The sequence below is a fragment of the Trichosurus vulpecula genome, chromosome 4, assembly GCF_011100635.1.
Source record: "Trichosurus vulpecula isolate mTriVul1 chromosome 4, mTriVul1.pri, whole genome shotgun sequence".
Taxonomy (NCBI): Eukaryota; Metazoa; Chordata; class Mammalia; order Diprotodontia; family Phalangeridae; genus Trichosurus; species Trichosurus vulpecula.
In genome coordinates this window covers 72112657-72133144 of record NC_050576.1, presented here as the reverse complement: position 1 = coordinate 72133144, position 20488 = coordinate 72112657, and the positions used below count along the sequence as shown (strand labels likewise).

The window sequence follows — 20488 nt, the reverse complement described above, 5'->3', positions numbered from 1 at the left end:
TCTCTTCTCTCTGTGTCTCTGTGTCTCTCGTCTCTCTCCTCAATCTGTCTATCTCTCTATTTCTCTCTCTGTGTCTCTGTCTCTGTCTGTCTGTCTCTCTGTAGATAGATAGATATAGACATAATTGGAGATAATTACAAAGAGGATTGGAAAAAGCTTCTTAGTGAAGATGGGATTTTAGCTGGAGCTTGAAGGAAGCCAGGGAAGCCAGGAGGCAAAGATAAGAAGGGAGAGATTTCCAGGCATGGCTATGGCCAGTGAAAATGCCCAGAGTTGAGAGACGAAGTGTCTTGTGCAAGGAACAGGAAGGAGGCCAGTATCACTGAATTGTAGTGTGTTTGTAGGGGAGAGTAAGGTGCAAGGAGACTGGAAATGTTGGAAAAGGCCAGCTTATAAAGAGCTTCAAAAGCCAAACAAAGACTTTTATATTTTATGCTAGGGGTAATAGGGAGCCAATGAGAGTTATTGGGTAGCAGGGTGATGTGGTAAGACCCATGCTTTAGGAAGACTAATTTGACAGCTGAGTGGAGTGGTAAAAGACTTGAGACAGGTAGTCCAACCAGTAACCTATTGCAATACTCCTGACTACTAGAAGTGAAAGTACTGGAATGAAAGTTTTAGGGGAACAGTGATACAGAGTACTTTGAATGTTGTCATCTGGAAATGGAATGGAAGTGGATGGAAGTTGGAGGGGAGGTTCTATGCTAGGATCATAGATCTCGAACTGGAAAGAATGCAAACAGTATTCTCTTTCAAATCCCTTATTTTGTAGCTGAGGAAATAAAGGGCTAGGAGGAGGGTGGGGTCAAATGACACCATTTGTGGTCATATAATTGGTCCCTTTAAGAGGTAGGATTTGAATCCAGATCTTCTCATTTCAGAATCAGTGATCTTTCCACAGTAACATGTACCTCAATGGTAATGTTATCCAACTTTCTCATTTTGGATCATCATCTTAGACCCTATCCTCTAAGCATGGTTATCCCAAGACTCTGTTCCATCCCTCTTGTCTTCTCTTTATCTTGTGATCTTATCAAATCATATGGGTTAAATTATCATTTCCTTGAAGATGACTTCCAGATTTAGAAATCCAGCCCTAATTGCCTAAGCTCTGGGACCACGTCACCCCTGGCCAGTGGGAACTTCCAATGCTCCTGAGCATTTCAGACACAGCTTGTCTAAATTAGAATTCATCATCATCTCTCCTAAATCCACCTTTACTCCTAATTTCCCTATCTCTATTGAAGATCCCACCATCCTTTCAAATACCTAGAGTCATAAAAGCTCTTACTCTCTTCCTTCGATTAACTTGATGGAATTGTAGGGTGACTAATCATTGGCTGGCTGAAGGATCAGCCATTCCCCTGATGGTCCTCCATATCCCGTCAGTTTTCAAGTCTTGTCAGTTTCTCTGGTACCCATTCCCTAATATGTCACCACCCTAATTCAGGCACTCATCACTTGGACCATTGCAGCAGCCTTTTAACTGGATTCTCTTTCTTTTATCTAATCTCCATATAGTTTCCAAAATACTCTTCCAAAAGCACAAATCTGATTCTACTTCCCTACTCAAGAAGTTTTGGTGGTTACTCCTTGGATAAAATACTGACTTCTCAGCTTGGCCTTTAAAGCTCTTATAATCTCATTCCAGGCTATCTTTTTATATTGAATTACTATTACTCACCTCATTGACCTAATTGCCAAACTCTGAAACTAGGCATTCAGTCTCCTGCCTCCATGTCTCTCCAGTGCCCTGAAGTTCTTGTCATTTCCACCTTTTGGAATACCAGCTTCCTCCAAGGCTCATCTCATGTGCTACCTCCTACAGAAAACTTTTCCTGATCCTCCTCACTCCACCCCAACTGGTTACCCCTGAATATAGATTATATAGACAGGTTAGATAGATAGATAGATAGATAGATAGATAGATAGATAGATAGGAAGAGCTATGTAGCACAGTAGATAGAGTGCCGGGCCTGGAGTCAGGATGACTCACCTTCTTGAGTTCAAATCTGGCCTTAGACACTTAGTAGCTATGTGACAAGTCACATAGCAAGTCACTTCACCCTGTTTGCCTCAGCTTCCTCATCTGTAAAATGAACTGGAAAAGGAAATGGCAAACCACTCCAGTATCTTTGCCAAGAAAACCTCAAATGGGGTCACAAAGAGTCAGACACAACTGAAATTATTAAACAATGGCTTTATACATATGTATACACATATGTGTGTGTGTATGTATATGTGTATATATGCACACACATATATATTCTTATATGGAAGGACTTATGATAAGCAGTTGCAAAATATTGTAGTCAGTTACAGAAGGTAAGAACAAAAGGGTTTCATTGAAACAGTGAGGGCCTGTTGAAATTAGATAACATAAATCTATAGTGAATACAGGCTACATGGTTGTAATTCTTTCTCCAGGAGCATTCACTAGCTCAGATATAAGAGCGGAGAAGTTGAATGGTGGAGGTAACAAGCCAGGGTCAGGGTTTGACTAGGTATTAGTTGTTATAGAACAGGAAGTTAAGAATTTCAAGAGTAAAGGACTCTGTAAAATTGAACTGATTAATAACATGGTCAAAATTATGAAAGGAAGAGAATGGAGTCAGAGGAAGACTGATAGAATGGGAGAGAAGGAAAGGGTCAAGCAGTATGTAGTGAGGGTAAGGAATAGATTTAGCACAGGAGTTCTTAACTGAAGATCTTGGGTTTGTTTTTAATATTTTGATAACTATTCAATATGATTGCTTTCCTTTTTAATCCTCTGTACTTTATGCATTCAAAAACATGATTCTGGGAAGGGGTCCATAGGCTTCACCAGACTGCCAAAGGTGCCCAAGACTCAAAAAAGGGGAAAGAAACCCCATTCTAGAAAATGTGAGGAAAAGGAAGAGATTTAGGGGGAGGAAGTCATGTTCTGAAAAAAAAAAAAGACTTTCAGAGTTCTGATCATAGAGATTTGAACATTTAGGTTGAAATCTATTGTATGTTCATCCTAATACAGAGTTGAAGTGGAATGAATTTTAAAGTCATAGGAGTTGAGGAGGCGGGTGAATTGGGAAACCAGAGTTTTTGAGGGGACATCGACAAATACTCTGAAATTTTTAAGTATTAGAAAAGGGGCTGGAGTGGAGAGGAAGACCATTAGCCCAACACCGAACTCCTTGAGAAAGGAGACCAATTGGCAGCCTATTGTAGTAGCCCAGGTATGAGGTCACAAGGTCCTCCCACCAGGACTGTGGCAGTATCAGAGGAGAGAAAGTGATAAATATGAGAGGTATTACTTGAGATGATGTTATATTGTGGAATGGGTGCAGGACTCAAATCAGGAAAGACATGGGTTTGAATTCTACTTCTGAAACTTATTAGCTGTATGAACTAGTGGAAGTCATTACTTACAGGAAGAAGGAAAGGGTCTATACCGTCAGTTCTCTATACAAATAAAATCATGGGTTCTACACCAGGCACACCCTAAAGCAATGACATCACAGGACCAGACCACCTCACCCCCCAAATATAGGATAATGGTACTTGAAATATAGAATTAGCTTTTCCCCCTTCCAAGTCTAGGATGTACTCCCTTCTTGACCCTTTAGAATCGCCTGCCGCCTTTAAAGCTCAACTCAAATAGTGTCTTGTATATTAAGCCTTTCCTGACTTCACTCCAACTTTCATCTTCCCTTTCCAGACAATTGGCTTCTATTTATTTTATTTTGGCCAGAATCTCGAGAGTCTTCCCCTCCCAGACTGATTTTTTTTGACTAGGTAAAAGAGGCCATTTTTGGACTCATTTCTTACCTAGCCTTGATCGCTGAATGGGCATTGCCTCAGATAAACTGAAACCTGGGAAAGACCTTAACTTAAAAAGGCTAAGGTCTTCCAACACATCTGGGGCCACCCATATATTGCCACTGAACTTAGATGGCTCCAGAGGAGAGAGTGAGGCTGCTGACTTTGCACAGCCCTGCCTCACTTAAATCCAGTTCACTTGCAAGTCATGACATCACCCTCTTGATGTCAATGGTCTTCTTTGAGAATGAAGAACAAACAACAAGTTGTATATACTTATATTTATGCAGGTTTCTCTCAATAGAATGTAAACTCCTTGAAGTCAGGGACCATTTCATTTCTGTCTTTGTATTTTGATCTGGTAGCATAGTATGTGGCACATAGTGTGTACTTAAATGTTCAATGAATGATAGATTGATAATTATATTGGGTTGTTATGAGGCAACAACCTTGTAAACTTTAAAGACTGACATAGATCTGTGATATTATTGAGTTGGCCTGACGTTTGCTCTCCTATAACTTCCACCCATTGTTCCTGCAGTCAAATCTGGCGAGTCTGAACCTTCTACCACAGGACAACCCTTCAAATATCTGAAAATCAGTTTGTCTTTTCCAGGTTAGATATTTACAGTTCCTTCTGATGTTCCTCATATGACATGACATACTTATTCTTTAATCCTTATCACATTATGGATTGCTAGGTTAAGAGGCTTATTTGGCAGATATCAAACATATGTACATAAGAATTCTAACACTGCACCAGTTTTTAGTTTAGCTAAGTTTTGTTGGCACACAAGTAGGTATGGTGCCTAGAAGGCATTGGCCATCAACTATTTTTTTTCATTTTCATTTTAAATAATTTTTGATTTCTTTTGCTTTTATATCCCACAAATTCCTAAATATTCCACTTAGGTACCAAAAGAACTCTTCTTTGTAACAAAGAAAAACAGTTAAAAAAAGAAAACCACAGTGACCATATTTAGCACTGCATGCGACATTCTAGACATTCTATATAAGCGTTCCCCCACTTCTAATGAAAGAAGGGAGGTACTTTCACAGGTCTAATATGTGTTGTTTCTAACAACTTTAATACTGCTCTCCAGCATTCACATAACACATTTCTTCTAGCCATCCCCCAACTGGTGTGTAAATACCTTATTTTTTCCTTTCTTTCCTATTTTGTGAATATGTGATATGAAAAAGATCTTTATTTTTTTTTCTGTGACATCTTTGGAGGCATATTATATACTTAATAATGGGCTCTCTGGGTCAAAGGGCATCACATTTTGTTCTGAGGAGCATCCCTTTGGAGGCTGTGTCATATCAAAGAGATCTGTCCAGTAGAAAGGAAGAGTCAAGTTTCTCTGAAAGCAAGGTTTCTGATAAGGAAGGTACAGAAGCATTTTCAGGAAAATGGAGCCAGGATCACACAAGGAGAGCTCAGAATGGTATAGTGGAATTATGGATTTAGGATGACATGTTCTGAGTTCAAATTCTGACTTTGCTACTACTTCCTGTTACTATGACCTTGGACAATACATTTTTTTCCTTTTTGGTCTTGGTTTCCTTATCTGTAAAATGAGGGGGTTTGGATTTGATGACTTTTAAGGTCTCTTCTGGCTCTAAAGTCTATGAAACTCTATGGGGACCAGGTATGGAGCCGTTATAGCTGGTTGGTTGAATTTAGCTGTTTTGTACGCTAGCCTGTGAGCAGCCATATTGTGCAGATACCATCCCTACCATCTGTGCCTCTGACAATTTTCTGTGGCTATGTTGGCCACGAGGCCCAGACAAGTATTTTATAAAGCCTGTAGCACATCTAGAAACACAGTTTCCCAGTCTTTCTTCTTCCTCGTGATCCCTGGCAGGCCAGATTTGACTTTTCTGACTCTAGAGAGATGCAGAGAGGCAGCCAAGGGGGGCGGAGCCTAGATGGCAGCTGGAAAGCAGGGACTAGCGTGACCTCCTTGCCAAGTCCCTCCAAAAACCTATAAAAAATGGCTCTGAACCAATGTTAGAATGGCAGAACCCACAAAACAGCAGAGGGAAGCAGGGCTCCAGCCCAGGACAGCCTGGATGGTCTCTGGGTGAGGTCTATCCCACATGGAGCTGGGAGCTGGGAGCTGGGAGCTGAGAGCTGGGAGCGGAGCAGAGCAGAGCCCAGCCTGAGTGGCTCAGACCAACCAGACCAGGAGTTGGGCGGAGCGGGCCCTAGCGCCCGGAATCAGTGAGCCGAGACAGTTACCAGACTTCTCAACCCTCAAACACCAAAGACAGCAGAGAAGGTTAGTGGGAAAAGCTGCAGGGGTGGAAGGAGTTCTCAGTTTGGCTACCAGCCCCGGGGGCAGCGGAGGTGGGGCAGCTACAGCTGTTGTTGCTTCCAGCCCCAGGCCCACCTGGTGGGAGGAATTAAGTGGCGGATTAGAGCAGGGGTGCACAGCCTGCTGAAGATCTAAGCCCAGTCTGGGTTGGGGGTTCTTGGGGAAGGAGCAGTGCTGGTGTGGCAGAGCTGGCACATCCCCCCCAAACGTGAAACATAGAACTCTTTAGTCTACAAGCAGTCATACCCCACTGAAAAACTCAAGGGTCAAGTTAGTTGGTTGGGAATGTGGCCAAGCGGTGAAAACGCACCCAGATTCTGTCTCAGACTTTGGATTCTTTCTTTGGTGACAAAGAAGACCAAAACATACAGCCAGAAGAAGTCAACAAAGTGCAAGAGCCTACACCAAAAGCCTCCAAGAAAAACATGAACTGGTCCCAGGCCATGGAAGAGCTCAAAAAGGATTTGGAAAAGCAAGTTAGAGAAGTAGAGGAAAAATTGGGAAGAGAAATGAGAAGGATGCGAGAAAACCATGAAAAACAAGTCAATGACTTGCTAAAGGAGACCCAAAAAAATACTGAAAAATACACTGAAGAAAACAACACCTTAAAAAATAGACTAACCCAAATGGCAAAAGAGCTCCAAAAAGGGAATGAGGATAAGAATGCCTTGAAAGGCAGATTTAGCCAAATGGAAAAGGAGGTCCAAAAGACCACTGAAGAAAATACTACTTTAAAAATTAGATTGGAGCAAGTAGAAGCTAGTGACTTTATGAGAAATGAAGATATTATAAAACAGAACCAAAGGAATGAAAAAATGGAAGACAACGTGAAATATCTCCTTGGAAAAACCACTGACCTGGAAAATAGATCCAGGAGAGATAACTTAAAAATTATTGGACTATTTGAAAGCTATGATCAAAAAAAGAGCCTAGATATCATCTTTCAAGAAATTATCAAGGAGAACTGCCCTGATATTCTAGAGCCACATGGCAAAATAGAAATTGAAAGAATCCATCGATTGCCTCCTCAAATAGATCCCAAAAAGAAATCTCCCAGGAATATTGTCGCCAAATTCCAGGGCTCCCAGATCAAGGAGAAAATACTGCAAGCAGCCAGAAAGAAACTATTTGAGTATTGTGGAAACACAATCAGAATAACCAAAGATCTGGCAGCTTCTACATTAAGAGATCGAAGGGCTTGGAATACGATATTCGGGAGGTCAATGGAGCTAGGATTAAAACCAAGAATTACCTACCTAGCAAAACTGAGTATCATGCTCCAAGGCAAAATATAGATTTTTAATAAAATAGAGGACTTTCAAGCTTTCTCAGTGAAAAGACCAGAAGTGAATAGAAAATTTGACTTTCAAACACAAGAATCAAGAGAAGCATGAAAAGGTAATCAAGAAAAAGAACAAGAAAAAGAAATTGCAAGGCACTTACTAAAGTTGAACTGTTTTGTTTACATAACTACATGGAAAGATGATGTGTATGATTCATGAGACCTCAGTATTAGGGTAGCTGAAGGGAATATGCGTATATGTATATATGTTTATGTATATATATTTAAGTGAATGTGTATGTATGCATATATCTGTGTGTGTATATATATATATATATACATATATATATATATATATATATATATAGAGAGAGAGAGAGAGAGAGAGAGAGAGACAGAGAGAGAGAGAGAGAGAGAGAGAGAGAGAGCGGACACAGGGGGAGTTGAAGATGAAGGGAAGATATCTAAAAGAAATAAAATCAAATTAAGGGATGAGAGAGGAACATATTGAGAGAGGGAGATAGGGAGAGATAGAATGGGGTGGGTTATCTCGCATAAAAGTGGCAAGAGGAAGCAGTTCTGTGGAAGGAGGGGATAGGGCAGATGAGGGGGGAATGAGTGAATCTTGCTCTCATCAGATTTGGCCTGAGGAGGGAATACCATACATACCCAATTGGGTATCTTACCCCACAGGAAAGAAGAGGGAAGAAGATAAAAAAGGGGCGTATGATGGAGGGGAGGGCAGAGGGGGGTGGAGGTAATCAAAAACAAACACTTTCAAAAGGGGACAGGGTCAAGGGAGAAAATTCAATAAAGGGGGCTGGGTTGGGAAGGAGCAAAATATAGTTAGTCTTTCACAACATGAGTATTGTGGAAGGGTTATACATAATGATACACATGTGGCCTATGTTGAATTGCTTGCCTTCTTGGGGAGGGTGGGTGGGAAGGGAGGAGGGGGGAGAATTTGGAACTCAAAGTTATTAAAAACAGACATTCAAAAAGAAAAAAAAATTTTTTGCATGCAACTAGAAAATAAGATACACAGGTCATGGGGAGTAGAAATTTAGCTTGCCCTACAAAAAAGGAAGGGAAAAGGGGATGGGAGGGGAGTGGGGTGACAGAAGGGAGGGCTGACTGGGGAACAGGGCAATCAGAATATACCTCATCTTGGAGTGGGTGGGGGGAGGGTAGAAATGGGGAGAAAATTTGTAATTCAAACTCTTGTGAAAACCAATGCTGAAAACTAAATATGTTAAATAAATAAAATAAATTTAAATAAATAAATAAATAAATGAATAAATAAATGAATGAATAAATAAATAAATAAAAACAGATGCAGATATATAGGGGGTGAGTGTAGTATATTGGAAAGAGCCATCAACCCCTCACTCTCCCTCTTGTTTCCCTCTCTTCCCTTAATCAGTTGCCAAGTCTTATTAATTCTCCTTCCACAAACCATTCACATCCACCACTCGAGTTCAGGCTCCATCACCTCTTACTGGACTATTGCAACAGCCTCCTAATTGGTCTTCCTGTTGCAAGTTCTTCCCTTTTCCAATCCATTCTCTACACAGCTGCCAAAGTGAATATCCTAGTGTAGCAGTGTTAACTTCAAATAGAAATGGGGCTCACTGATAAGGAACCCAGCAACTGCATATTGCCTTAGTTTTTTTAAATGTAATATTATGATTGTATTTTTATTTATTTTGATCTGGTTCAGGCCACCCTCAGGAGGGTTGTGGGCTATATTCACAACTGAGGGTGGCATGTACCCCTGCAAGCAACATATCTGATACCTCTGTTCTACATGGCTGCCGAGGTGCAGAGGTTTGAATATTACGCCCTGGCTCAGTTAAACTCCAGTAACTCCTTATTATGTCTAGAATTAAGTACAGATCCCTCTGTTTGGTCTTTAAGGCCTTTTATCACCTGGATCCAATCCAATCCAGGTTCTTTATATCTTCCTTCCTACGCTCATCTCATCGGTCCAGCTAACCTGGCTGCCTTGATCCTGAGCCATGCCTTTTTAGCTCCTGTCTCTAGGTGTCTTTGCACAGGCCATCTCCTGGGCCTGGAATGTATTCTCTCTTAGAACCCTTGGCTTCCTCTAAGGCTTCTATCAAATGTCATCTCTTATGTGAATCCTTTCCTGATTCCCTCCAGTGTTCAGTGCCCCTCCCACAAAAAACTATCTTGCATTTACTGCTTATCTTTTAATTTATTTATATGTGCACATGTTGTCTTCCATGATGGATTTTAAGCTCCTTGAGGGGAGAGACTGTTACATTTTTGTCTTTTTACCCACAGTGCCCCTAGTTCAATGATTAATAAGTTGTTGATTGATTTAAAGTCAAAAGACCTGAGTTCCAATTTCAGCTCTTACAGTATGCGTGACCTGAGGCCATTCACTTAACATTTTCTTCATTTGTAAATTAAAGAAATTGGGTCTGTTGCTTCCAGCTCTAAATCCTTGGATCAAATGAATTTCCTCTGCAGCTCCACTAAATATGAACAAGGCAATTGTACAGCCATTAGTCTACACCATGGCATAGGACTGGGCTGGGACACAAAATGGACCTGGGTTGAGAGCCACAAAGGTATTTTCTGTGATTGTCAGCTTGGAAAACACAGTGAATTGGTACTAAAGGACACAACCTTTTTTTCAATGGTCAAACCATCCCATCCGCTACTGAGAGGCACCATATTGTAGTGGGAAGAGTTCTGAATTTGGAATTAGGGATCAATCAACTCATTTTTCAAGGGCCTTCTATGTGCCAGAGTTTGTATTAGGCACTAGTGATAGAGTCCTCTTTAAAGGCAGGAAATGTTTTGTTTAATTCATTCACTGAGATAGAACAAATGAAACTAGTCTATCTGGGGAAACAATATACACACATATGTGTAAATATGAAAACTATTGTAAGTCAATATAAGGCACTTTGGGGGTGAGGAGGCCTTAAGGGTTGGGATCAGAAATGGTATCATGAGGGAGGTGGTGGTTGAACTAGGTTTAGAAGGAAGTTAAGGATTATAAAAGATAGAGGTTAGAATTAGGAGGGAGGTCATTTCAGGCATAGGAGACAGCCTGTGCAAAAGGAAACAAGAGGTAGAATGTTGTATATGAGGAAGTTCATGTAGGCCAGTTTGGCTGGAAGGAAAGATGGAATTAAAGAAGAATTTTTAAGACACTTTCCAAATATTGTATCTGTTTGATTCTTAAAACAATCCTGGAAGGTAGGTGTTATTATTACCCTCCATTTTACAGTTGAGAGGTTAAGTGACTTACCCAGGGTCTGAGGTCAGATTTGAACTCAGGCCTTCCTGACTCCAGGCCCAGTGCTCTTACAATTAATCAGCAAGTCACTTAACTCTCCGTGAGTTTAAGGCTCACCATTCTCTTCATATTGCCAGCAGCTCTGCCTTTAATAAGAGGAGGCTGATCCTTCTTCAGTGAGTTAATTTTAAATGAAATTAAAACCCAAGTCATAATTTTTGGTTCACTATGCAGACAACAGGCACTGTCTGCTTCATTAATGATTAACACGGCAGCTGGTAATATCTTACAGCTGGTTGACCGGTTTAATGATTCCAGAATCAGGTTGGATCTGTCTTGTGTTTCCAGCCAACATCTGGATTAGACTATGGAACAAGGAAAGTTAAGGACAAGAATGGGGAGGGCAAGAGCCTCCTAAAATTTTCTAAATACCAGAAGTCCAAAGATTAGATGAGGGACCTCTGAAGTCCTCTCTCTATGTCAGGTTTCAGTCTCATGGCTGATGTATCAGGAACAGAGAGCCCCGGTCCATCTTGGACTGTGGAATTGTTCAGTCAACAACAACAAACAATTATTAAGCACCTACTGTTGTTCCAGGCACTACGCTAAGTATTGGGGATACAAAGAAAAATAAAACAAAAACCAAAAACAAACATACAAAAAATACCCAGTCTTTTGGTCTATTTTCAAGATGATTAGGGAAAAAGGAAAAGAACCTATATGTTCTAAAATGTTTATGGCAGCTCTCTTTGTGGTGGCAAAGAAATGGAAATTGCAGGGATGCCCATCAATTGGGGAATGGCTGAACGAGTTGTGGCATATGATTGTGATGGAATACTACTATGCTATAAGAAATGATGAGCTCAATAATTTTAGAAAAACATGGAAAGACTTGCATGAAACAATGAAGAGTGAAATGAGCATAACCAAGAGAACATTGTATATAGAATATTGTTTTAAGAATGACTTTTAGTGAATAAGTTATTTTGACTGTTACAAATTACTATTTGACTGTTACAAATTAACTATAAAGGGTGTATGAAGAAAGACGTTATCTGCATCCAGAGAAAGAACTGATAAATAGAAATGTTTATAGAACAATTTTACATACACATACATACCTATTCGAGTCTAATGGTAGCCGTCTCTAGGGTGGGGGCAGAGGCAAGGTAAGAAAAAAAAAGAAATTTGTTGTATATTTAAAAGGAATAGCAATTTATGCATAGTAGGTTTGCAGTTTCATGTGCAATTATTTTTTTATTGCACTGTTATGTAAATGCTTGTTTTATTCCAAAATTAAAAAAGAAAAGAAAAAAGTAAACAAAGAAAAACAGCCTTTGCTCTTGAGGAACACAGACTCTAATGGGGGAAACGTAATCAACTCTGTACAAACAAGATGTATACAGGATAAATTACAGATAATAGGCAGAAGGCATCAGCATTAAGGGGGTTTACGCAGAGGCTCTGTGCTTAATGCTAGGCCTCTGGTAGGCAAAGTTATAGAAAAGGACTCATTAGTTTGATGTCTGTGCTCAGAAAAGCAGGCAATAGTACAAGTGTGTAGCCTTCACAGCAGACAAGGCCCAAGAGGTATAAGGAAGTAAAACAGGAGTGTGTAGTCATTAGAAGCCAGACCTGGAAGGAAGTCAGAAATCAAAGATGGTAAACCACAGGTATCTGAGGTCAAGGAGAGCAAAAGATCTGAAATCTGGGCAGACAGTTAAGTGGGGACAAGACAGTAGGAATAAGAGGGCTCTGGTGGGTATTGGCTTGTGAAACAATGCCAGGCCCAGTAAGGGAGGTCCTTTTTTGCTTTTTAACAAGATGGACACTTGTTTTCTCAGGACATGGGAAAGCCCATAGCAATGAATAGGGAAATGGTTGGACACAGCCAGAAAAGGGATGGGAGAGGTCCTAACGAGTAGACTTGAGGTTAAAAATGGTCCCAGCCAGATTTTCTGGTATTTTGGAAAGAGCATGTAACTTCTGGAGTCATGGACCTGGGTTCAAATCTCATTTCTTCCACATATTGCCCATGTGACCTTGGGCAAGTCATAACTCCTCTGGACCTCAACTTCTTAATTTTAAAAATGAGCAGGTGGGACTAGATGGAGGCCAAGGTCCCTTCTGACACAAGACCCATGTTCTTCTTGTGGTTCACAAAGCCTTACTGTCTCCAAGTTTCTGATTCTTTTCATTCTAATGTGGCTGCTATTCTTGACCAGCACCACGGGACTGTTGCTAAGCAAAATAAATCAATGGCTTATGGCGTGGGCTTTGCAGATAGAAATTGCCACAGAACTGGCAACCAAGATTGAGCTTGGGGCCCTCCCTCATCATGATCAGCTCTGAGCAGCTTGTCTTCCCTGGTGTCTTAGAGCAAAGAGACACTAAAATTAGATTTCTACACAGTACAAACTCGCTCTGCATTTGGCACATGGGTAGGCATTCATCTGATCCAAGTTGCCATCATGCCTTTCCTACAACCTAGGTTACTCACCTAGAAGCTAAAACTGCCTAAGAAGAAGCTAGCACCAGGAGCTGAGCCTACCAGTTTCTCATCCTCTCCTTACACACAATATTAGAATGAGTTCCTCATTCCATCAAAGCCTGCGCTATTTCATTTTTAAGAAGTGTTTCATTTCTTTTCTCCTACAGCATTGTCAGTAAAGAAAAATGGAATCTGAGGCTGCTTGATGCCATCTGGTAAGTTAGATTGGCTGTCCTCTATTGTGGTGTGTGCCTGTCATGCTGGCCACAGATTGAATGACTGGCATTCCTTTGGGGGCTAATAGGAAAAGGAAGTCTTTTGGGAAGGGGGTGTCTCATGGAATGGAAAAATTTTAAATAAGAACACACAGCACCATTGTACTGCAGCCTTCATTCTACCCTGCCTGGTGGGCTTGGAAGGTATCCAGCATGGTCCCTGCTACAGACCACCTAGCTGGGATTTGCCAATGTATGCTCATGGCAAAGCACCAATTAATTCTATGGGGATGGGAAGGAATGTGATGATCATCGTGCCTGTCAATGCCTAGCCATCCCTATCAGTCTCTTCTTTACTTGACCTGGGGCAATCTTTCCTCCCTTCGGGTAGCTGCACAGACAGAACTCAGCACATCTCAAGCCCCTGCAAGGAAGCACATTATCAAAGTAAAAACCCAAGATGAAGGGAGCTCTCCTGCCTGCCTCTTCCCATTGATCTGGAGCCTGAGCTGAAGCTGCTCCCCACCCCTCCTCCCACCTTCCCAGAAGCCAGTTCTTGATGCATGTGTTAGACAAGATGGATAAATCCCTGGCCACTGAAGAGGCAGTAGCAACATCTGCCAGCAGAAATGGGAATATGGAAAGTTTAGGATAGGAGTGGGGCGGGTATGAGCCACTTAACAATTTCTAAATATCCAAAGTCCAAAGATTAGGGAAAATGATCTCAGAGGTCCCTTCACATTCTAAATGCCTTGATTCTAAGTCGACCTCCCGTGAGTGAGGGAGCAGACTGTATCAAACCAGGCCTTCCAGTACATCTGAACCCTTGTGTTTTGTGGATCTTGATACACTCTGGAACACTCAGACACCCTTATTTGCTTCACAGAAGCCACTGACAAATGCCTGGAGTTCTTGCTGTCCCCTTACCCCCTTAGCTTCCACAACAACTTTCTGCATACCAAGAGAGGAGAAAATCTCTTAGTACAATGGTGAGTTCTCCTTGTGATCCTTCCAAGGGAGTTTGCACAGCAGCAAGCACAAGCATTTTGCTCATCATAGATATTTAGTGCACGCTTATTTAATGAGGAGGCACTCTGACATAGTGGAAATTGCCCGGTATTTGTAGTCAGGATCCGTATTCAAGTCCCCCACTCTCCCACTTACTACTTATGTGACTTTAGGAAAAGTCATCTTCTGTGCTTGCTACTTTTCTGTGACTCAGTTTCCTCATCTGGATTAGATGACCCATAAGGTCCTTTCAAGTTCCATATCTGTGATCCTGTGAATGATATTGGGTTTTTATAGTGGGTCTCAGAACTCCTGTCATCTCTTTCTCTCCCTACTCCTCCCATCCAACGTCATCATCGCCATCATCATCATTATCATCATCATCGGTACCAACAAGGGAAGGAATCAAAGATTTAAAGCTGGGAGGGACCTTAGAGACTGTATAATCCAAGTCCCCTGAAATGAGGAAACACAGGTTGCAATTCATACAAGGCCCTAGGCCCGTGGATTACATGGATTACAATACCGTATCATGTGTTGTCTGCTGTACCCAATGCTTCCAACTAGGATGGAACACTTCTACCTACCTATGGCTTGAATGGTTGGAGACACTGGAATTGGCTGGCCCAGTAGACTCCTAAGCAATGTGGACCCCTTCATGGAAAATACATGACTGGGCTGCTCAGAGAAGAGGGCTCCAAAAATTAGGAAAAGGGTATCACAACCATCCCTAATAGCAGCCACTCTAGTGCCGTGTGGGTGCATGCTGACAGTAGGGAAAGAAGGGGTGACTTTGTTGTTCCTGGTTGTGTCACTTGTACGATGTGGGAATGCCATTAACAATCCGGTGCTCAAAAGGAGGGCAGAGAGATTTCTGAATATCGACACCAGCTGGGTCCATCTGTTTCAGCCACACACCCTGCTGACTGCTGGGAGCTATCTAGAAGATTTAAGACCTTGGTCCAGCCCTCTTCTTCAAGCCCAGGCATCCGAAGCTGGGGCTCTGCTCCCATCCCAAATAACAGAGAGAGAAGAAAGGTTGGTATCTCTGATGAATTTGCCCTAAACCCCCTGTCATGGGATGTGTCATGAGTTCTGAATTTTGAGTTAGATGCCTCCAGGTAATTTCTCAGCATAACATAACAAGAAGTTGAAATTCAGTGGTAATGTTTTTTTTTTCTTTTTTTCCAGTCTATAGTTATTGTTTCGTGCCAGCTCATTACTTCTCCTAGTTAGTATTAGTGGCAGAAACAGAAGGGGTGAAATACCACCAAAGGGACTCTTCATTCAGTGTTCATAGCAGGTGTCTCCATTAGGATTTTCCCTGGGGCCACATCCAGGTGTATCAAATTAGTTAGGAAGGCCACAAGTTCATTTGCATGTGATCTGAATATCATTTGCACATACCTATGTAAAATCATTCTGGATATTCAGAAGTAATTTTCAAGTTGATATTTACCTTGAAGGTGGACTTTTCTTGGGTTTCCACTTCTCCCTGTTCCCTCCCCACCAAGTATGTGCAGACAATTGCTGACTCTCAGCAAAATCAGTAACATTACCAATATGGCAGATACCATAGGAAGGGAAGAGAGGGGAAGGAAGATACCTGCAGTCTTCATAGGATCACTTTGGAGAAGAGTGTTTTACATCATGGAGAACAAATGGAAATTTTAGAAATCCTCACTGGGAAGGCTATTCTCTCAGGATTTTCCATTGAAGACGTTGCTACTGATACTGGTTCTGCTGCTGATGGCAGTTCTTCTTCTGATGTATCCTGGTGTTCCTGACCCTCTGGGGCTCAAATACCCTCAAGACTTTTCCATTTGCAATCTGTATGTTTTGCAAATCCTAGCACGATCAAGTCACCCACAACCAGTGTGAAAAAACAAAAAACAAAAAAGTTAGTGGTTGTCAGTGCCAACTTGTGCAGGAAAAAAAATTCCAAATTCAAAGGATACTTCTTCTAGTATCCCCTTAGGAGAATCTAGCTCTCTTCCTCCCTCCCTCACACTCTCCCACTTTCTTCTTTCAGACTTTGGGGTCTGTTAGGAGATTTACTTTCTTTGCCAACAGCCTGCGGGCTTAAAAACACAAGCTCACTCTTTCTTTGGCTGAATTGAAAAAAAAACAACAAAAAAACCCCATCTCCAAATGATTTCCTTAGGGAATCAATACAGTTCTCTCATTCTCTCTCTCTCTCTCTCTCTCTCTCTCTCTCTCTCTCTCTCTCTCTCTCCCTCTCCCTCTCCCTCCTCTCCCTCTCTCCCATGACCCTTTCTTATTTTTCTACTTTTTGATTTTCTTTTCTTTCTGTCTTTTCATTTGCCTTTACTCTCTTTCTTCTTCTTTTTCTGTTTCTCTTTCCCTATTTCCTCTGTCTCCCTCTTTTGCCCTTCCTTTTTCCTCTTTCTTGTTTTTATCCTCCCTTCCTTCTCTCTGTCCCACTCATTTTTCCTGCCTCTCAACTCCCAGGAAGCTTTGCGTGTTCCAGTAGCCCAATGAAAAGATTCCTGGTAGTATTTTCTCTTCACCTCAATTGTCTTTTGTTTTTCTCTATTCTTTGTTTTTGTCCACTCTTCCCTAATTTCTTCCTTGTTTTTCTGTATCCTTCTTTCCTTCTCATTCTTTTATCCTTCTCCATCCTTCTTCCAAAAGAAGAGGAAGGTAGGGAAAAGAGAGAAATAAAAAGGAAAGGAAGATTTTTTGGGAAAAAACTGAAAGACAGAGACAGAGAGAGAGAAGAGAGAGAAAGAGAGAGAGAGAGAGAGAGAGAGAGAGAGAGAGAGAGAGAGAGAAGAAAGAGGGTAGAGACAGAGGAAAAGGCAGAGAGGAATGGAAAAATGGAGGAGAGGGAAAGGAAGATTTGAAAAGAAAGAAGACATAGGAGAGAGAAAAGACATGAGGGGGAAAGAAAGAAATGGAGGTGATGGGAGACAGAGAGAAAGGAAGAGATGGAAAGAGAGGAAAGAGATGGGGAGAAAGAGAAGGAAGGGAGAAATAATCAGAGATGGGGGGGTGGAGAGAGAGAGAGAGAGAGAGAGAGTGAGAGAGAGAGAGAGAGAGAGGGAAAGAATATTTCTCTTTACTGTTTTTCTTTTTCCATAGGCCCTATGCACATAATTACACAAAATTCAATCCAGAGCAAAAAGACCATGGGCTCAGCAGCAGCAGCAGTAGTGGGAGGGGATGAGAAGAAAGACTGTAATGAACAGGGCGGTGCGAAGTGGTATATGTCAGGATAAGGAAGCCAGCGTGTGTTAACGATAGGGACAAAAATCCTGTGATTATATACTCAATAAACTTACCCTGCTGCAGTCAGATTCCTTGCCAGGAGGATTAAACATGTTTTGTTAAACTCTTAAGGAATCCGTGGCACTGGCCATTGGAGCTGTTAGAGAAGATCAAGGTTCCACTTCCTAGTTGGGATAGGAGGGTTGGAAGGGCCAATTATCTAGATCTGCATGAAGGCCCAGGCAACAGCATCACTTGGAACTCAGGGTGGAGAGGTGCCCTGGGACTAATTGGTTGGGTTTCTAGCCCTGGAGCAAATATAGCTTCAGAGTAGCCCCCAGGATGAACGGATAACAATTCTTTTTAAAATTGCTCTGTATTGGATTTATTCCTAGATTTAATTTGTGCTGCTTTTTATTTTATTTTATTTTATTTTATTTTTTGTCTCAAGCTGAAGATCAGAGTGGGGAAATGCCAAGACAGCTAGGATCAGAAAATTCCCATCTTCCTTTCCAAGAGCCCAGGTGAGGCAATTAAATAGTTACCACCATTCTAGGGCAATCACTGCATCCTTATGGCAAAATCGTTTGCAGCGTCCCTGTACAGGTGGGGAAGAATGCAAAGGGGCAGAGCAGGCATCTTTGAGAGCTCAAGGAGCCTATGGCAGATGTTGTGATTAGAATTGTGATCTCGTGTTTCTCAGGGAACACTGGTTGTGATCTACTAGACATCCAGGGTCCAAGTCCTAAGCAGATTCTCTTTTTTCATCTCATCCCAAGCACTTTCATTGACTCTTCCTCAGTCCCCTCTCCCTCTACCCCTTACCAACTTGTGGGTCTCCAATTACTCCAAAGGCCTAGTGAAAAGAGCCAAGTGCTGCGGAGCCAAGATTCTAGTTTGAATCCTAGTGTTTTAAAGATAGCAGGGGTTTAGATAATGCTAAATGTAGGGAAAGGCAGGCAAAAACAGTCCTGTTCTAAAAAGCTTGCATTCTATTGGGGGAAACAACATGCAAATAAACATGTACATACAAGAGATATGCATATGATATAAAGGTAATCTCAGAGAGAAGGTGTTGGAAGTGGGGCATATAGGGTGAGAGGGACTAGGGTAGGACATCAAAGCATGCGAGGATTGGAAGGGCCTTTGAGGTCGTTAGCCCAACCCCTTAATTTTGCAGCTGAGAAAAGATACCCAGAGAGCTTGTCTTGGGTAACACAATAAATCATCTGCAGAACTAGTTGAAGTCCCAGGGTAGACTTACAGAATCTCAGGCTTGGAAGAGATTGGACCGATTGTACCTCAGTAGGAATCTTGTTTTCAAAACACCCAGAAAATGATCACGAAATCTTCTTCTGAAGAGGGGGCCCCAGTAAGTGCCTTTTGGACAGCTTTAATCCTTAGAAAGTTTTTTCCTGAGACCAAGCCTAAGTTTGCCTGCTTCCACCCATTGTTCCTAGTTCTTCTGGGTCCAAGAAGACCAAGTTTGGTATTCCTTCCTCATGACTGCCCTTCAGATCCTTCTAATACATTGACAGCAGCTATCTTGTTCCCTCTGGAACTTCTCTTCTCCAAGGTAACCATTCTTTAACCAGTCTTCATAAGATATAATGTCAAGGTCCTTGTTGATTTCCTATGGTCATCTTATCAACCCAGCACCCAGATATGAATAAAATACTCAGTTGTGATATAGCCAAGGGATAACACAATGCTGAACACCTCCCTAATCCTGCATAGTACACTTCTCTTAATATAGCCTAAATTTGCATTGACTCTTGTGGCTGACACATCACACTGAATTTCCAGCTAGCTATCCTACTCACCTTGTATTTGTGAAGTTGCCCTTTTGAACCCAATTAAAAGACTTTATATTTATCCCTATTTAATTTCACCTTTTTAGAATTAACCAAGTATTCAGATATATTTGTATCCATACTTGTTCTTTCAATATGCTCCTCTTTGGGTCATTTGCAGATTTGATGAGCATGCCATCTATACTTTTAGTCCTAGGACAGATCCCCAAGAGGTCCCCTTTCAAATTGACACTGATTCATTAATGATTATACTTTGGATCTGGCCATTAAGCCAATTCTGAATCTAGCTAGTTGTTCTATTGTCTAGCCTGTAATACTCTATCTTGTCTATAATGATAGCATGAGAGACTTTTGTCAAATACTTTGCTAAAATCTTGTTTAAACTATACAAGATTCTTTTGATCTGGTAATCCCTTTGTGGAAAATATAATGCAATAAAGGTAAACTGAGGTAGTTCTCTAAGCAAGATCAATTTATCAATGGTGATGCAAATAACTGTGAAAAAAGGAGGACAGACTGCTCCCCCCTCAGTAAGGCCAGTGACTCCCATAGAAGGGGAAAACCCTTTTTATTGACTCACAGAAAAGGAAAGGATCTGGGTGTTTGGGGAATCTTATAGCTGGCTAAAGCTGGGCTAAATGGATTGGTCTTTACATGTGGCTGATCACACCCCTCTTTGAAAATTTTCAGTTGGTCACTTTTTCAGTCCTGTCTTACTCTTTGTGACCCCATTTGTGGTTTTCTTGGCAAAGATACTGGAGTAGTTTACCTTCTCCAGCTCATTTTACAGATGAGGAAACTGAGGCAAACAGGGTTAAGTGATTTTCTCAGGGTCATACAAATAGTAAGTGAGGCCAGATATGAACTGGAGAAGATGACTCTTCCTGACTCGAGGCCAAGCACTCTATCTATTGTACCATCTAGCTTCCTTCTGACAATTAAGGAATATTAATTGTTTTATGGGATGCCTCTGCTTCTTGTAATCTTGGCTAGAAAATTGGAACCACCCAAGTCAGAACTACACAGTTGACTGCTTAAAGGAGATCAAACCACCCAT

The 20488-nt window shown here is 41.5% G+C and overlaps 1 pseudogene; it reads right to left on the bottom strand.

Annotated features, from left to right (window-relative positions):
• Positions 1-15151, bottom strand: part of LOC118846764 — a 130562-nt pseudogene extending 115411 nt beyond the window's left edge.
• Between the last annotated feature and the right edge of the window lie 5337 nt (positions 15152-20488).